At 42.4% G+C, this 17,995-nt stretch overlaps 1 protein-coding gene across 3 annotated transcripts in view; it reads right to left on the bottom strand.

Annotated features, from left to right (window-relative positions):
* The window catches only part of LOC140549527 (potassium voltage-gated channel subfamily A member 5), a 57,553-nt gene that overhangs the window by 36,509 nt on the left and 3,049 nt on the right, over positions 1 to 17,995 (bottom strand). Inside the window, exons 2-3 of one of the 3 annotated variants that reach the window (XM_072673242.1) lie at positions 16,512 to 16,691; positions 16,279 to 16,409 (exon numbers count right to left, since the gene is read on the bottom strand). The exons of 1 other annotated variant lie outside the window; for it this stretch is intronic. The gene's annotated coding sequence lies outside the window, so the exon portion shown is untranslated. Of the gene's footprint in view, positions 1 to 2,821; positions 3,098 to 16,278; positions 16,410 to 16,511; positions 16,692 to 17,995 lie in introns of those variants that run through there. One more of the 3 variants, XM_072673241.1, reaches the window with a different exon arrangement.

Genomic DNA, 17,995 nt, shown 5'->3' with positions numbered 1-17,995 from the left:
TCTCTAATTGAACGCCCCTCTGCGGTTTTGCACATGGCAGTAGGGGGCTGCAGCTGTGGGCAGAGATGAAGGCCGCTTATGTAAGAAACCCTCGCATTGTTTGCTCACTGCTTCGAGCGCTTCCATATGAAGCGAGGATAACACACTCCCAGTCAAGGCAGTTTGAGCCTTTCCATCAGTGAGATTAACACAAGAAGCACCACTTCAGTTAATACTCCCAGTTCACCATCCAGCAGGCCTTCTCCACGGCTGAGCGCACGGATGGGAACGTTCAGCCGTATTTATTTTACCTGAGCAACTGAAAAGTGTTGTGTACTCGAGTCCCTGCACTGCTTTTTGATAGTCTCTGTAATCGTAAGCTGGTTTGACCACATACAGGACACTGGGGACACATGGGCGTCAATCGTGGTTAGGATGTGGTGGCTGGGGGGCTTCAAGTAGGCCCAAACTGTAGGACTGTGGCAGTGTGTGAGGGTGGGAGGGGCTTAAATATCTGTAAAATCATGCAGCTTAATTAATGAGCAATAATTCATAAACATTCCCTCACATCCTTAATAACCTGTATAACTACATCGTCTTTCTTTCTTTACAACATGTATTCAAATAAAACCAGCAACAAAACCTGTGCTAGTTTTACCACCCTGTTACGGAACATATTTTTTTATTTTCACATAAAAAATATATGAAAAAATCTATAAAATAAGTCAATATGAACTGCGTTTATTTACAGTTGTGTTTAGACGTTTTTAGGGAGGTGGTGGGAAGCAGTTTGACCAATGGTTGACGTTGATTCTGGTACATTTAGACCAATAGTGCTAAAGTTTATTAGTTGTAAAAATCGTGGCGACTGTAAGCAAAGTAAGCAAACACTGATGTCCCCGTCGGAAGCAAAAAGAGGACATGCCTGGGAAAAAGAGGAAGTATGGTCACCCTAAGTAAGCAAGTTAGCACTGGGCTAGAAGCTAACCCAACCTAAGCTAGGCTACTATCTCTTTAGCCAGCTAACACTGCCTGGTATGATGGAAGTAATCACCAAATAAAATGTGTTCTCGTTATGGTGCTGGGTGATGCTAGGCTAGGCTATGCTAGGTTTCATGACTATTAGGGGTCATCACAGTGACAAAAAAAAAAAATCTATAAAGGGAAAATCAGTGTGTTTGATTCTGAGGTGAAATAACAGGGTGGTAAATAGGCTTGTAAAACAACATCTGAGCATTTTTCACCAGAAAACAAGTAAAACAACCAATAGATGCCTTCTGTGACACCGTTAACACCTCTGACAACAGTTTAGGTGGTTCAGTGACTTTTATCAATAATTAATAAATAGTTCTGATCAGAGGAGGACGGATCGAGCCCCCCTTTGTGAATCTTGGTTCCTCCAAAGGTTTCTTCCTCCAGCTTCCTGGCAGCTCACTGGAGGTCTTAGGTTTTTATGTCTTCTGATGTTGTATTTTAATAATTACTAATTATGTAAAGCTGCTTTGTGATGACAACAGTTACAACTATACAAATAAATTAGATTTGATCTGACCAGACAAACACTGAACTCAAGTACTCAAGTAGTGCTGTTACTTTAAAATAACAAAAATTAGTTTGTAAAAAGTAGCCATTAAAATTGTTACTCAAGAAAAAGTAGAAAAAGGATCTAGTAAATAGAATACTTATAGAATATGCAAGTTACTTCATCCAAAATCATTCAATAATATACGCAATAATATATCAGCATCAGTGCTGCAGACACCAAATCAAATATAGCCAAAACAAAAATTTGCTTAGAATTAATTGTTATAAAATAATTAAAATGTAAAATACCCATCTGCACTCACATCAGGACTAATTCCAATGCCTTAAAGAAAAACAACAGACCAGAACCAATGAAATTCTTAAGAAACAGCATAAATCAAGCAAATACAAATATCCTTATTTCCCACGAAGAAACGAGGGTCCCCACTTTTGAGTCTAGTAAGATGCTTTTTAATGGTCAACTGAGCTTTCTAAGAGGTGCTTGAATAAAGCACACAAAATCTGTGTTGAATTAATAGTAATATAAATAATTAATAGCAATAATATATATATATATATATATATATATGTATATATATATATATATATATATATAAACACAAGACTGTTCAATAGATTTCACGAGATGTTAATAATCCAACATGACAAGATATTAATAATGATATTTGGGCAGATATAATCTGCATTAAAAAATGAGAACAGTCTTTAATATGTGTTGGATATAATTTGACATTGAGCCTGACACTGCATGACATGCCATGTGACTATTGCGATGGAGATGCAGAGACGAGGGTGTAAAGTACCCTCTTTTAAAACAGAAATGGTACTTAAGTAAATGTAGCACATTTTACTACCCACCTCTGAGTAGCAGCAATTTTTACAAACACCATAAACCCTAAAAAAATGTCTGAAACCTGGAGTTAATTGCAGGTCCTCAGAGAACCACTGCTCCTTCAGGTAGCATTTAGCCATTACAACACAGCAGTAGAGGGGTATATATAAAGCCCCCCAGCATAATTCAGCTGTGAAGCAGTGAAAGAACTGATGGATGGTGGTGCTCCATCCAGTACTTTTTGGATAAGTTGTGGAGTTGGGGATGCTGAGGTTGGGTGATGATCCTCATCCAACCTCACTGACTCAGCTTTTGTCGCTGAATGCAATCAAATTCTCACAGCAATGCTCCTCCAAAATCTAGTAGAAAGCCTTTCTCCCTGCACAGTAGAGACAGTTACTCCAACAGAAGAAGGATCAGCTCTTTTTATTGCCTTGATTTCAGAAGAAACAATGAATATGAGCAGGTGTCCCAATACTTTTGTCAATTAATGCAGCATTTAGCCATTGCAAAACAGTGCCTTCTATTTAGCGCGAGGCATGCGCAACGAAATGTGCCAAGGTCCAGTCGTCTTTCTGTTTGCCGCAGTATCCAGTAGTTTGTCGAGTGCTTCGTCCTTCAGCAGCTGCAAACTTTTCAAACATAGCTATTATGTCCTTCCCTGCGCTGTGATGGATGTTAGATTTCGGACATTTCTCACTGACCTCGGGATGAAACGCTGTCAGTGTTTTGGAAGCTAATCTGTGAGCAGGAAAACAGGATTAAGTAGACAGATCTGCAGAATAATGAGGAGGGAAGGGTTTAGCTTAACTCGCGGCCACAGACCCAAGGGCTCAAAACTGTCCAGCTCATCACATAAAGTTTGTGACAGCTCTAATGTGAGGGCACTTCAGTCACTGTCAAGATTGGGAGGGATGCAAGGTCATACTGTCCTCCGTCCTTAAAGTCATCAATTACATCAGTAGTTCTGTTCCCCTCAGAAACTCCTCATTAGCACCACGGCCAGGTGAGATGATCAGCACTGATGATCTTCATCTACAGTGGGATCTACACATCAGGCAGCAGATGAACAGTGATGTTGGTGTTAAAAGCAGGAGAAATGGACGAGCGTAAGAATCTGAGACACTTTGACAAGAAGAACCAAACTGTGAGGTTCTAGACAGTGACTGGGTCTTTAGAACATCTCCACCAGAACATCAGGAGCAGGTCTTGTGGGGCGTTCCTGGTATGCAGTGATAGGTCAGTACCTACCAAAAGTGCTCCAAGGAAGCACCTAAGGCTCATCAATGTGATCCATGGAGGCCCCACAGCCCATTAACTGGGAGGTGATCATCAGTTCAGCTTAGTGCTCCAGTTTGGGGACAAATGTTTGTGGACACCCCTTCTAATGAATGCATTCAGCTACTTTAAGTTGCACCCATTGCTGACACTGATGTGCAAATGCACAAATACTTCTCCCTGTCAATTGAATAGGAGCAGATAATAAGCATCATGGGCACCATGCTCCCAGCCGTGGGCTAGAGGGGTATAAATAAAGCCCCCCAGCATTGAGGAGCTGTGGAGCAGTGGAAGAACTGCTGTGTTCTCTGGAATGATGGATGGTGGTGGAGCTCCATCCAGTACTTTTGGGATGCGTTGGGGAGTTAGGGATGCTGAGGTGGGGTGGTGATCATCATCCAACATCCTGACCTTACTAACTCAGCATTTGTGGCTGAATGCAATCAAATCCTCACAGCAATGCTCCTCCAAAATCTAGTAGACAGCCTTCGTCCTCCGTGGACAGTAGAGACAGTTACTCTAACAAAAGCATGATGGACTCTGGCACAGTATTAGAATTCGGTAGAAAAGCACTGAGACGAACCCACTATTCATAGCTGTGAGTGAATGAGCTGCTGATGTGCAGACTTTCACACATCGCCTCAGTAACAATCGTCCTCACTGCAGGTTTATGGAAAAGCCATTGAGAAAAATGTGATCAGTATTTCTGCTCACTGGAACAGAGTCCTGATCCTGTAATATAGTGAGAATTTATTCTGTGGCTTTGCAATGCCCCGGTATTTATATCTGAGAACAGACTGGTGACTCGTTTCATAATTAGATTCATTTATAGAGCTATAAATACAGTATTACTAATGAATGAATCAGTAAGTGTACCTATGATTTAGATATCTCATCATCCTGTCCTAATTTAAGAGCTCTGAATCACCTGCCTCACTAAGTTAAGACATTTTTCAGGACGCGGAATTCCCGACACTTTCTTTAACACTACATAATGTTTCCTGATTCTTCTAGAGTGTGGAGTGTGGGACCATCTGTCTGTTATAACCCAGAATGTGGCCTTCATGTGTTTTTGGTTATTGGTTTGGTTGCAAACAGACAGACAGATAGACAGATATATATATACAAACAGGCAGATAGGTAGATATATAGATGGATAGACAAATAGATAGACAGACAGACAGATGGACAGACAGACAGACAGACAGACAGATAGATAGATAGATAGATAGATAGATAGATAGACAAATAGGTGGATAGACAGACAGACAGACAGACAGATAGATAGATAGATAGATAGACAGACAGATAGATAGATGGACAGATGGACAGACAGACAGACAGACAGATAGACAGATAGATAGACAGATAGATAGATAGACAGTCAGGTAGATAGATAGATAGATAGATAGATAGATAGATAGACAAATAGGTGGATAGACAGACAGACAGATGGATAGACAGACAGACAGATAGATAGACAGATAGATAGACAAATAGGTGGATAGACAGACAGACAGATGGATAGACAGACAGATAGATAGACAGATAGATAGATAGACAGATAGATAGATAGATAGGTAGGTAGATAGGTAGACTGATAGATAGACAGATAGACAGACAGATAGACAAACAGACAGACAGATAGACAAACAGACAGATAGACAGACAGATATACACATACTTAAAGTAAATAATAAAATTGTCTGCAGTGTTATTAGATCATCTTACTTTCACACATTAGGTGCTTTTATAACTCCAGTAAGCTCAGAAGAATCTTACAGTCACAGTTAGAAGGATCACCGTGTCATTCATTGCCTATAGACACTTTCACATATGAAGGTAGCCCTTTCTGCAGAGTGACTCATTTTTAGACTAACTTTTTAGCATCTGTCCTCCTGTCGTTTTTACTTTAGCCATAATATACCCCACAGGAGTCACATCTGCCTGGCAAGAAATCTCTAGAAACCCCTTTAACCCCCCACACACAGACTCCTGGTGTAAGTTTGATGCCGGAGGGCAGCCTTGCCAGTCTCCCTATTGAAACAGCTGAAAGAAGCACAGGAATGCTGTCTTCAGTGGAGGCAGCAGTTTAGCACACTGCGTGCATGGAGCTCGCTGCATTGTGAGAAAACACACCTCCAGATTTAACCTGATGTCACCTTCAGTGCAATGTCACACTCTGCAATGTTCCTGCTCATGTGAAAATGATGGGGCGAGAGGAGCTCTGGGTAGTGAAAGGAAATCTGATAATGGAGTATTGACTGCATTTCTTAAAAGCCCAGCTGAAAAAAATCGAGATCTTTTGGAGAGGGAAAGGACTTTTCACATCTCAGAACTGTAGAACTTTCCGAAAAAGGGCCTGGATCGAGAAGGTCACACGCTGAGCAACTTCTCTGAAGCTTAGGAAGTGTGCTATAATGGTTCTGTCAGCTTAATTCAAAGTTGTCACTCAAGTGGCTCATAACCAGCTGATACGCACAGTTTGCAGCAGTGTCATAATAAATACCATATTTTTTTGAAATGGTAACTTTAGAACCTGACATTTTTATGCTGCATTAAAATACAAAACCTGGATTTATTCAATTATTACATATAATTGCATCCTGAAGTTTCCTCAAGGCCAATATTAATGCTAGCAAGCAAATATACATCCATCAGCCATACACCCATAACACTGATCTTCATCTGTCAGGGGCTGGATCTACATATCAGGCAGCAGATGAACAGTGATCAGGTCTTGAAGGTGATGTTGGTGTTAAAAGCAGGAGAAATGGACAAGCGTAAGAATCTGTGAGGTTCTAGACAATGACTGGGTCATCAGAACATCTCCAAAACATTAGGAGCAGGTCTTGTGGAGTATCCCTGGTATGCAGTGATAGGTCAGCACCTACCGAAAGTACTCCAAAGGGGCAGTGGTGGCTCAGCGGTTAGAGCACCGGGCTATAAATGACAAGGTTCAATACCTGGGCTCAGCAATCAACTGCATGGGCATGGATGGGTTAGAGAAAGCCAAATTTCACCTGTGTCCAGCACTAATGGTTAAGATGGATCTCAAGAAAGGGTCTCAAGAAAGGAGGCCCACCTCATACCGTAAAGGATCTGCTGATAACATCTTGGGCTACGTTCACACAGCAGGTAAAGTGGCCCACATCCAAGTTTTCCTCTAAATTCGGTGTAAGTGCCCATGTTATACCAATTCTTCCTTCAAGAAATCAATGGAAAAATTAATTTGAGAAGTTTTATGTTTATGTATAGTGCTTAAAATAGGTTTTGCATAAATGCCTACAGATGGATTTCAGCAACGTCCCATTGGGCTCCATCTGATCTGACAACTCCAGCTCATTCTATGCAGAGGTTTCAGTTCATACTCTGAGCTCAGGCTCAGAGTGGCATTGCAGGACGTGCCCAAAAACCTCCAGCTCAGTGCGGCTGATGCTACAACATCTACTACAGAGCTGTAGAACTGTCCTCTTAATTAGTGGCTGTCTCGCAGCGTGCTGAGCAGTTGTCCTGGTGCGAGAAACGGAGAGTCATTGCGTAATGCAATTGGCAGTAGAATTGAGACGAGGCGGGGATGCTGGGGATCGTCTGCTGCAGACACTGTAGGAATCAGTAATGAAATCAGAGCACATAATTATCCTTACTCTGAGATGATGATTGCGCTGCAGGTCGGCGGTGTGCGTGTGAATAATAACGAGGTGTTCTGAAATTTGGAGAAATCGCCTCTCACATATGGTTTAATAGGTGTGAAATGATGTCGTGTTTCTTACTGTATGAAGGCTGAGTGGGGCTTTTCTCAACCGACACTGTTCATCTACGCAGATTTGTGTTGCTTCTATTGAAATTGAATGGTCTACTGGAACTATTCGATCCAAACGCACACTCATCTGTCAGGCCTTCCTAAAAGGAGGAAACCAAGTATTTCAGAAGAGCAGAGATGGAGCTTTCAGGTTCAAGTAAGTAAAAATCCACCCCGGGATTCTGTTCCAACTGCACTATTAAAAGTAGAGATATCCGTGAGGAACTTTTAGAAGTTCTTCAATTTGAAACTGTGGAGGAACCTCTTAAAGTGCTTTGAGGAACCTTCAAGAAGCCTTTTTTCTTCTAAAAACCTTTTCTGGAAGATTCCTCAAACATCCTTCACAAATCTAAGAACCTCCAAAAGTTCCTAGAAAGTGCCCGGGCAGCTCTGCTGGAGCTTTTCTTGTAGAAATAAAACATTCTGGTCTAGTAAGTAAAAAATCCGCCCCAGGATCACAGTTCCAACTGCACTGTTAACAGCATAAGTTCCTTTAGTAACTTTTATGGGTCTCTGTAATTTGAAACTGGAGAGGAACTGGAGAGGAAGTCTTCTTAAAATTTTCGCAAAGCACTTTTTCTTCTAATTGAAACTGTGGAGGAACCTCTTAAGGTGCTCTGAGGAACGTTCAACATGCCATTTTTATTCTAAAAAACATTTTCTGGAAGGTTCCTCAAAGCTTTCGGGTTCCAGTTTCAAATTTAAGAACCTCCAAAAGTTCCAGCCCAGGATTTTGTTCCAACTGCACCGTTAACAGTATAAGTATCCGTGAGGAACCCACCTTAGGAGGTTCCTTCATAAATGTAAGAACCTCCAAAAGTTCCTAGAAAGTGCCTGGGCAGCTCTGCTGGAGATTTTCTTGTAGAAATTGAAAATTCTGGTCCGGTAAGTAAAATATCTGCCCCAGGATCACAGTTCCAACTGCACTGTTAACAGTACAAGTTCCTTTAGTAACTTTTATGGGTTCTTTAAATTGAAACTGTAGAGGAACCTCTTAAAGTCTTCTTACAGTTTTTGAAAGCACCATAGGGGGTTCCTTCACAGTTTCAAATTTAAGAACCTTCAAAAGTTCCTCAAAGACTTTTAATAACGTTTAGAGGTTCTTCAATTTGAAACTGTGGAGGAACCTCTTAAAGTGCTTTGAGGAACCTTCAAGAAACATTTTTTCTTCTAAAAACCTTTTCTGGAAGGTTCCTCAAAGCACCTTAGGAGGTTCCTTCACAAATGTAAGAACCTCCAAAAGTTCCTAGAGAGTGCCGGGGCTCTGCTGGAGCTTTTCTTGTAGAAATCGAAATTCTGGTCTAGTAAATAAAAAATCCAGCCCAGGATCATAGTTCCAACTGCACTGTTAACAGCATAAGTTCCTATAGTAACTTTTATGGGTTCTTTAAATTTAAACTGTAGAGGAACCTCTTAAAGTCTTCTTACAGTTTTCGCAAAGCACCTTAGGTGGTTCCTTCACAGTTTCAAATTTAAGAACCTTCAAAAGTTCCTCAAAGACTTTTAATAACTCTTAGGGCTTCTTCAATTTGAAACTGAGGTGCTTTGAGGAACGTTCAAGAAACCTTTTTTCTTCTATAATCCTTTTCTGGAAGGTTCCTTAAAGCACCTTATGAGGGTCCTACACACGGTCCCTTCACAAACTTAAGGACCTCTGAAATTTCCTAGAGAGTACCTGGGCAGCTCTGCTGGAGCTTTTCTTGCCGAAATCGAAAATTCTGGTCGGGTAAAAAAAATCCGGAGATTTCCATCAAATCAAGATTTTGTTTCAACTGCACTGTTAACAGTACAAGAATCTGCAAGGAACCTTTAGGGGTTCTTCAATGTGAAACTGTGGAGGAAAGGTTAAAGAAACTGGAAGGTTCCTCAAAGCACCTTATGAGGTTTCTTCCCAAATTTATAAACCTCCAAAAGTTCCTAGAGAGTGCCTGGGCCGCTCTGCTGGAGCTGGAAATCGACAATTCTGGCCCATGACAGCACTGTTAAAAGTACAAGTTCCTTTAGGAACTTTTAATGGGAATTCCCCTTTAAAGAACTTCATGTACAGGCTTCCACACCTCACCCCTTGAACCTGAGAATAGTTGCACTGCAGACTTACCCAATGTAATACGTTCAGGAGTTTAAGTGGCGAAAGGGTTAATCTAACGATCAATAGTCTGTCATGCATGGACAAGCACAGAGATGACCATCTCTGATTCATCTGGCTCTGTCCCTCTGCTGTACCGCTCAGGCCTGCTATCACTGAAGCTCTGGCTGTTCTCCAGCCATGTCCTGGCGGCTGATTACCAACAGACAGTTAGCTTGATGTAATAACCGCCATATGGGCCACTTTCCATCTCCTTACCATCCCTAATGAGGGACTGAGGCAAGATCAGGCCTCCAGGAGGGAGAGGTGGCAGACTTAAGATATGCACATTTAGATTAAAATGCCCCCACGCTGACGAGCGCAATGGAAATATGCATGAAAACGTCTCCTGCTGGAAGTGGTGCTTTCATAAGCCTATTTTGTACAAAGTCAGGCCAACTTACACTGATGAGCCTAAAAAAACATTATTAAATGAGCTGCAGCTGAAATTGATTCAAAATTAACTGTAACATTAATAAACTATTAATAGAAATATTAGAATTAATCAATGGCCTTGCCCCCTCAATCTGTTTACTGCTCATTCCCATCTGCAGGTTAGAATTGGCCTTCCTATTCTTAGACTGTTAGTGGTGTTGGTGGGATTTGACCTTACGATCTCCTGAGTCTTTGCAAGAAGGCAGTTAGACTGTCGCTCCACTCTAGAGCTGTGAAACCGTGTACGTGTTGGTGTCTGAGAAAGAAAGGAAGGCAAGGTAATTTCACAGCTCTAGACCGGCCCTACGGTCTAACTGCTGCTCGTCAAGAGTGAGAAGGTCATAAGGAGTTCAAATCCCGGCAAGGCCTCAGCGCTCCATTGTCAAAAGCCTCGAAGTCTGGGAAAGTCTTGTAACAGGGGCGCTCTAACATGCAGATGGGAATGAACTGTAAACAGTTTGAGGGGGCGGAGCCACAGACTATAATCATTTTACATAATATTTAGTCAGTTTTAGCTGCACCTCATTTACCCACGTTTAGGGCTTCACAATATATCGTTTTAGCATCTTCATCGCAGTGTAGGCATGTGCAATATTCGGATTGCGGTGGAATGTCATTTAAGGTAAATTTAATAAAATGATAAACATAATTATAAATAACTTTTCTGCTGCTTAATGCAAAAGGAAAATACACTATGCTCTCATTTTCAGTGACATGGCCCACCAGAGTCAGGTTCTTGGGTATATTGAGTACATTATTAATATCTTGGCATGTTGGGTCATTGACTTCTGGTAAAAAATGTTTTTAAATATCTCAGTATACTGCAGAAAAGAAAATTAGTGCAACATCAGTTTACATTTAGATTTATGGCATTTAGCAGACGCTCTTATCCAGAGCGACTTACAAAGTGCTTTGCTATTTACCCAAGAAAAAACCTCAGCTAGTTAGAATAGACTGATGCTTCAAAGATACCTCTAAGCTTAAGACATTACTAAACACAAGACAATAAGGCGACCATAGTACTCTATTCGTCCAAGTACTCTCGCGTTAGCAGGTGACTCGGCCGTTCGGACACCCAGGGGAAGTTCGTTCCACCACTTTGGTGTCAGGACAGAAAAAAGCCTGGGTGCTTGTCTTCCGAGGATTTTGAGGGATGGCAGGTCGAGCCGAGCCGTACTTGAAGCTCTAAGGGCTCTTGGTGCAGGCCGGCTTTTGACCATTGCCATCAGGTACGGAGGGGCTGGTCCGTTCTTGGCTTTGTAGGCCAGCGTAGTTTCTTCCAATGTCGTGCAGCCCTACTCAACTCTATGTGTATTGTTGTCAAAACTGAGATGCAGAGGTAAGAAATGTGAGCTAGGCAAACTTTTAACTTAACTAAGTTGAGTTATCTCAAAAAACACACTATAATCAGTTTAGACTTAAATATTCTACAGTGAAGTCACAGTGCCTACTTTATGTTTGTGCAAAAGCTAGAGCTGGATGATATGGAATTTTTTATATCACAATATTTACGACATTCTTTACGATATTTATCACAATAATTCATCATGCAGACAAAACAGCGACACCAACAGAATAAAAAAATTAAAACCTGCTATCCAAATATTCTCCCATACTGAGTCCCGTGATTTTTACCCCAAATATGCTGCTCTCTGCTGAGTTAAATAAGACATGCAGACACTCATAACTGCATATTATGATAATTTGATAATTTAATGATAATTTATCACGATACGATAAAATATTGTCATATTGCCCAGCTCTAGCAGAAGCACAGTTGAGTGACAACAGAGGTCATGCAAAGCCTCAAAATCCTCAAAGCCCTTACAGATAGGTAGGAAATGTTATATAGATATAACAGTGAGTGAAGCATTTGCTTGAACTCGTGACCTTTACCGCTGCCAAAAAATATGCCGCTGGCCTCCCTGCCAAAGCGGAAAAAACGCAGTCCGTGCACGAGCGGCTTCGCTGCGAAGCCACGGGTCTGCGAAACACATCACTGTGAAGTACGAATGCACCTCGCGCTGGGCTGGGATTAGTCCAGGCGGAGCTGTATCAGTAATAAAGGCTGCTGTGTTCGTTACAGTAGGAGCCGTGAGGCAGCTTCAGGTCAGATGTGTGCAGCAGATGCGTTCCTTCACGGCTGCTCTAATGAAAGAAGTGTGCCTTTATTTAAAGTGCTGTTTGCTTCCCGTTCAGTTATATAATACTCTACATTCTCACATACACTAATGCATACTCTATTAGCATATTTCCCTCATTTCTTACCTGCTTCATGATGAATGGACCAATAGAAATGCTCCTGTAAAGTTGGCATTTTTGAGACGCCAGTGACAGTATGCTGCGCTATATGGAATATTTGGGCTCATTCTTCTAGATTTTGCTTCTAGATGTCACATGATCATCACTTTACCTCGTTCCAAACTACCCAACTCATCCCAAAATTACTGGATTACTGCGCCACAGCTCCTCAATGCTGGGGGGCTTTATTTATACCCCTCTATAGCCCACGCCTGACATTAGGCAGCATGGTGCCAATAGGTTCATGCTGATCTGCTCCTGCAGAGAGTCCTATTCTATTGGCAGTACTTCTCTACAGGGACTAGACAAGCTGCGTCAGCAATGGGTGCAACTTCAAGTAACTGAATACACTCATTAGAAGAGGTGTCCACAAATATTTGGACATGCATGTGTGCCTGTATAGTGGAGTGGAGTTAACAGGCTTAGCATACCTCAAAGCAAAGAGCAGTTAGCTTCTGCTTGACTGCCACTAAAAGCCCCAGCCACACTGACCCTCCGAGATTGGTGTGCCCCGTCTCTCTGGAGTCTTACAAAGTGGCGAAACCGAAATTTGGACTGTTCTGAAGAAACCCTATGACTTTCCAGAGTATAACTGACCTCAAAATCCATAGAAAACAATGCAGAGAGCAAATGGCAGTGAATTCTGACTGAGACTAAACGCTGGCCATTAGCCACTGTCCTCCTGCCCTGGCTAATATGTTAGCCGATATGCCAACCATTCCACAGCGGCCATGCCAAGACCTTGTGCTGTTGGCTTAGTCTGGTATATGACCTTGCACTACAACATGAGGCTTTAGCTCTAATCATTGCAACTGCCAGAACTGGTGGAAGACTGGTGGAAGGCCTGCCAGTGGCTTTCACAACCATTACAAAGCTGCCGCTCTGCCTCTCTGACATGAATAGTCTGCAAAGAGTACTGAAATATGTATCCACCCATCACATTATCCCAATACAATATGGACAAAAGTATTGGGACACCCGCTCATTCATTGTCATTGTCTTCTGAAATCAAGGGTAATCCTGCTTTTGTTGGAGTAACTGTCCCTACTGTCCACTGGCTTTCTACTAGATTTTGGAGGAGCATTGCTATGAGATCTGATTGCATTCAGCAACAAGAGCCAAAGGTGAGGTCAGAAAGGTCAGGCCCAACTCATCTCAAAAGTACTGGATGGAGCTCCACCACCATCATTCCAGAGAACACAGTTCTTCCACTGCTCCACAGCTCAATGCTGGGGGGCTTCATTATACCCCTCTAGGGTTAGGCAGGGTGCCAGTAGGTTCATGTTCATCTGATCCAGAGAGTCCTATTCTATTGGCAGTACCTCTCAACAAGCCTAGACAAGCTCTCAATACTGTTTCCCAATACTTCTGTCCATATAGAGCATGCTGGTGAAACACATAACTATCGGGTCAATACTGGTGTCTAAAGAGTTGCCAAATGATCCCAAGACTATGTGGGTATGAATTGAGCCAATGGCATCTGTGGACAAGAGTCCAGGAGGGCACGTTTAACAGCAAAATTCTATTGCAAAACTGGTAAACTGGGCAAGCAGTATTTAAGTACCAGCTCTCAGTTCCCTTCTGGCAGCTGTGTACCAGGATATTTAACCTCATATATCCCATACCTACAGTACATTGCTGTCAAAAATAGCATGAACTTCATAGGCCCTAAAATAGAACCCTGTGGGACACCGCAAGGTGTGCTAAATCAAACGGTTACCAAATCAATCCCAATAGTTTCTGCATTAGGATTAAATACTCATTTAAAAACAGGGTCAGGGTGTTATTAAAGAGTATAGAAAAACAGGCCATGTTGGTTCATCTATTCAGCAGCAGTTCCCCACTGAAGCTGTCTGTCTGCCATTAAACCCAAGCCCCAGTTGAACTCTGAACTTCATCTACAGCACATAACAGCTGGACTAGTGATCCCCCCACCCCACCCCACCCCTTGCCCCACAAAAAAGGACAATACCCTCCAAACAGATCTTCGTTCCTGAAGAGAAGGCCTCCACATATCAACCTGCCAATCCCAGACACCAACAACCAACCCCCACCCTCAACACTCAACGCTCACTTTCTACTGACCTTCTACTGAAGTTCAACGCTCTCTACATAATTGCTCCACGCCACTCGTATCAAATCCCCAAATCTCACAGCTCCCACTGCAGAACAGACCTGAGGACAAATTCTTTGCTGGAGATACTTTATTATGGTTTTTAGAACGTACCCTCAGCGTGCTCTGACCTTTTCTGAACTGCTGAGCGCTTCTGGCATCAGCTCAAAATAAACCGGCGTGCTTGGCTATTTTTTATTTATTTTTTGCCAAAGCTAACTAGATAAGCATCTTGCTTCAACAACACAGTGCTGTTATCAGTGCTGCTAATGAGTGTTCGCATGTACTGGCCGTTTTATCAAAGGCACCCACCATAAAAGTTTATATCTTCAAAGTAATTAACGACCGCAAGCTTCTGGCAACTGCTTACCAGGATGTTCAACCTCGTGTTATACTCTGTACGTCAGCCCACACTTGAGTTCCTCACTCTCGTAACTACATTGCTGTCAGAATCAGCATCAGTTCATAGGCCCTAAAAATCATAGGCCCTAAAATAGAACCCTGTGGGACTCCACAAGGTGTGCTAAAATGAAACGTATACCAAAGAACTCATAATAGTATCTGCTTAAAAGGGACTAACAGTATAGAAAAACAGGCCATGTTTGGTTCGTCTATTCAGTAGTATATCTCCATTGAGAATCTCCGCATTTCTCCATTGAAGTTTGTCTGCCATCAACATAAACTCCAGCTGAACTTCAAAATGGGTGTGCTGGTTGTCCGAGATAAGGTCAGCTAGATAGGAGATGAGCCTCAAAAACATCAGCAAATGAGCTCATTAAAATGAAATGTATATTTAATCAATATTTAGTCATTTTTATCACATACACTAAATGGACAAAAGTATTGGGACACTTGCTCATTCATGGTTTCTTCTGAAATTAAGGGTATTTAAAAAAAAGTTGATCCCGCTTTTGTTGGAGTAACTGTCTCTACTGTCCAGGGAAGATTTTGGAGGAACATTGCTGTGAGGATTTGATTGCATCCAACGACAAGAGTGTTAGTGAGGCCAGGATGTTGGATGATGATCACCACCCCACCTCATCCTCCCCAACTCATCCCAAAAGTATTGGATGGAGCTCCACCACCATCATTCCAGAGAACATGCATTCGGATACTTCCAAGCTGCACCCATATCTGACACAGATGTGCAAGAAAATGAACAAATGCACACACAGACTGTCTAGTTCCTGTGGAGACTAATTGCCAATAGAAAAGGACTCTCTGCGGCAGATAAACATCAACCTAATTCCAGGTGTGCACTGGAACTGTGTTTCCTATTTAGTACTTTTGGGATGTGCTGGAGTGTTGGGGATGAGGCGTGGTGTTGAACATCTAACAACCTCATCTCACATACCCAAAATCTAGTAGAAAGCCTAGAGAGCAGGGAAGGTGTCCCAATACTTTTGTCCATATAGCGTATGTAGGTGGTACATTTCGTCTTTAGTCACAATGTCATATTTGTGATATTTGAGGTCAAGCCGTGAAGAAATAGACCAGCCTGCTACAGAACTGTGTCAGCATAGTCCATCTCGGCCTGGCATTCCCGCATTTCAGAGCCTCCCTTGAGACCCAGCTGGGGAAAGCTGCTACAAATGGCCTGCATTTAGAGCTCTCCTCTCAGATCTGCTGCAGCCCAATACAAAGTGACAGCATTTAACGTGGAGATTTAAGCCCCCAGTGAACGCACCACTTAGCAGGGCAAAAGGTATCTATATCAGGGGCAAGGGTTCAAGTCCCAGCTACAGCACAGTCCATACGTACTGGTGCTGCTCTTGCTCGTTTGGCACTGTACTTCCCATTAACCAAGGATGTCCATATCTCTACAGAACGAACTAAATAGGACGAAACGGCTTTAATTCAGGGGGCCATAAGTAATCAGACAATTGGCTGCTCTGCTGTTTCTTGGTCAGCTGTGCCTCTCCACATCAGTGAGCTAACAAAAGTCTAGATGATTAATTCACAATGTGGCACTTGCATCTGGAGTCTGCTGCTGTTGTCTCTGGAGACCAAAAGACCAACAATGTGTCAAAGCCAATAAATCTAACCGTCATTAGGCTGAGAAATCAGAACACATTGATCAATAAATCAATCAAATGGTTACACTTTAACGAAGCATGGAGTCTGTTCTGGTGAGCAGATCACAGGCAGAAGAGCACAGCTTCAAAATCCAGAATCCAGAAGAAAAGCTTTGAAGATGGGTTGAGGTTCTTCAGCGGTTCCTCTCTGAGATGGCTGTAAACCTTTAGCCTCATAATCACGGCTTCATCTTCAGTGCTGTGTGCTGGAACACAGCCCCACGACAGCGTCACTGTTAAGTAATGTACAGACTGCACAGTCGAGCAGCGACAGGCTGTGACACAGCCGGCCTCATGGAGATATATTAACTACAGAAACTTCATTAATCGCAACTAATAACTAATAACTGACGGCCCTAGAAGGAAACACATCACCACCCACAACATCCGAAAGGGGTGAGAAGATGCAAGAAGATCCCAGACGAGCTAGAATATTACCAAGAGATTAGTTTTGACCCACATATTGGAGAACCGTGCTGTATTAGGGGTATTTTAGAGTTCCTCAAAGCAATCCAGGTTAATTCCCTGCTACAGGGATGCCTACGCTAAAAATAATGGAGCTACAGAAGGTTCTTTATGTGATGCCATAGAAGAACCACCTGTGGTTGCATAAACGAGAAATGAGAGGCCGGTTCTGCTGGATTGGGACTCGTAGCCAGCTAGCTAGGCTTAGATAAGTTAGCAAGCTAGCAGGCTAAAAACACCACAGCACAGGCCGAGGCTCAAATCCCACCTGGTTAGAGGACTAAGCCTCATATCTGAGAGCACAGAGTCGAGGGAACGATCTGAGGTCTTCAGGCTTCAGGCTTCAGGCACAGTTAGTAGATGCTAAACCTGCAGCTACTGTGAGCCTGACATCACCCATCATTCAGCTCCCACAGAGCCATATCCCATATTCCAGTTTTATGATGCAACTATTCCCCACCCTGTGGCTCTCTCAAATGCACATGGGGGAATGAACTTATTGGGCTGTGTTCTAGATAGACATAGAACAGAAATCTGACACATCAGAATTTTGACAGTACAGTAGTACCGATATACCGCCTGAGCCTAGTAGGTGACCTCTCGGACATGACTGTAAACGTCTCGTGAATTGAAGCTGACCTGCAGTGTGCTGGAATACAGACCCCAGACAGTGTCACTGTGAGCCGACTCACGGGCTGGAAATGGTAACACGCATATTGGAGAACCGTGAAGCATTATTATATATATTATATTATATATTATAATATATATTATATGAGTTTCTCATAGCAGTTCAGTCTCATTCGCTGCTTCATGGATGCTTAAACTCTTCAAAATAATGGAGCTTCTATCGGTGCTTTGGGTAATGCCATAGAGGAACCACTTTTGGTACCATAAATAAATAAATAAATTATTAATAATAAAAAAATAATATAGATATGGTTCCTCAGGGAACCAAAAGTGGTTCTTCTATGGCATCGCTTAAAGAATCTCTTGTAGCCCCCTTTACTTTTAAGGGGGCAACGCTGCATTACTCTAGTTACTA

The sequence above is a fragment of the Salminus brasiliensis genome, chromosome 2 (genome assembly GCF_030463535.1).
Source record: "Salminus brasiliensis chromosome 2, fSalBra1.hap2, whole genome shotgun sequence".
In the NCBI taxonomy this organism is placed as follows: Eukaryota; Metazoa; Chordata; class Actinopteri; order Characiformes; family Bryconidae; genus Salminus; species Salminus brasiliensis.
This window is presented reverse-complemented; position numbering and strand designations above follow the sequence as displayed.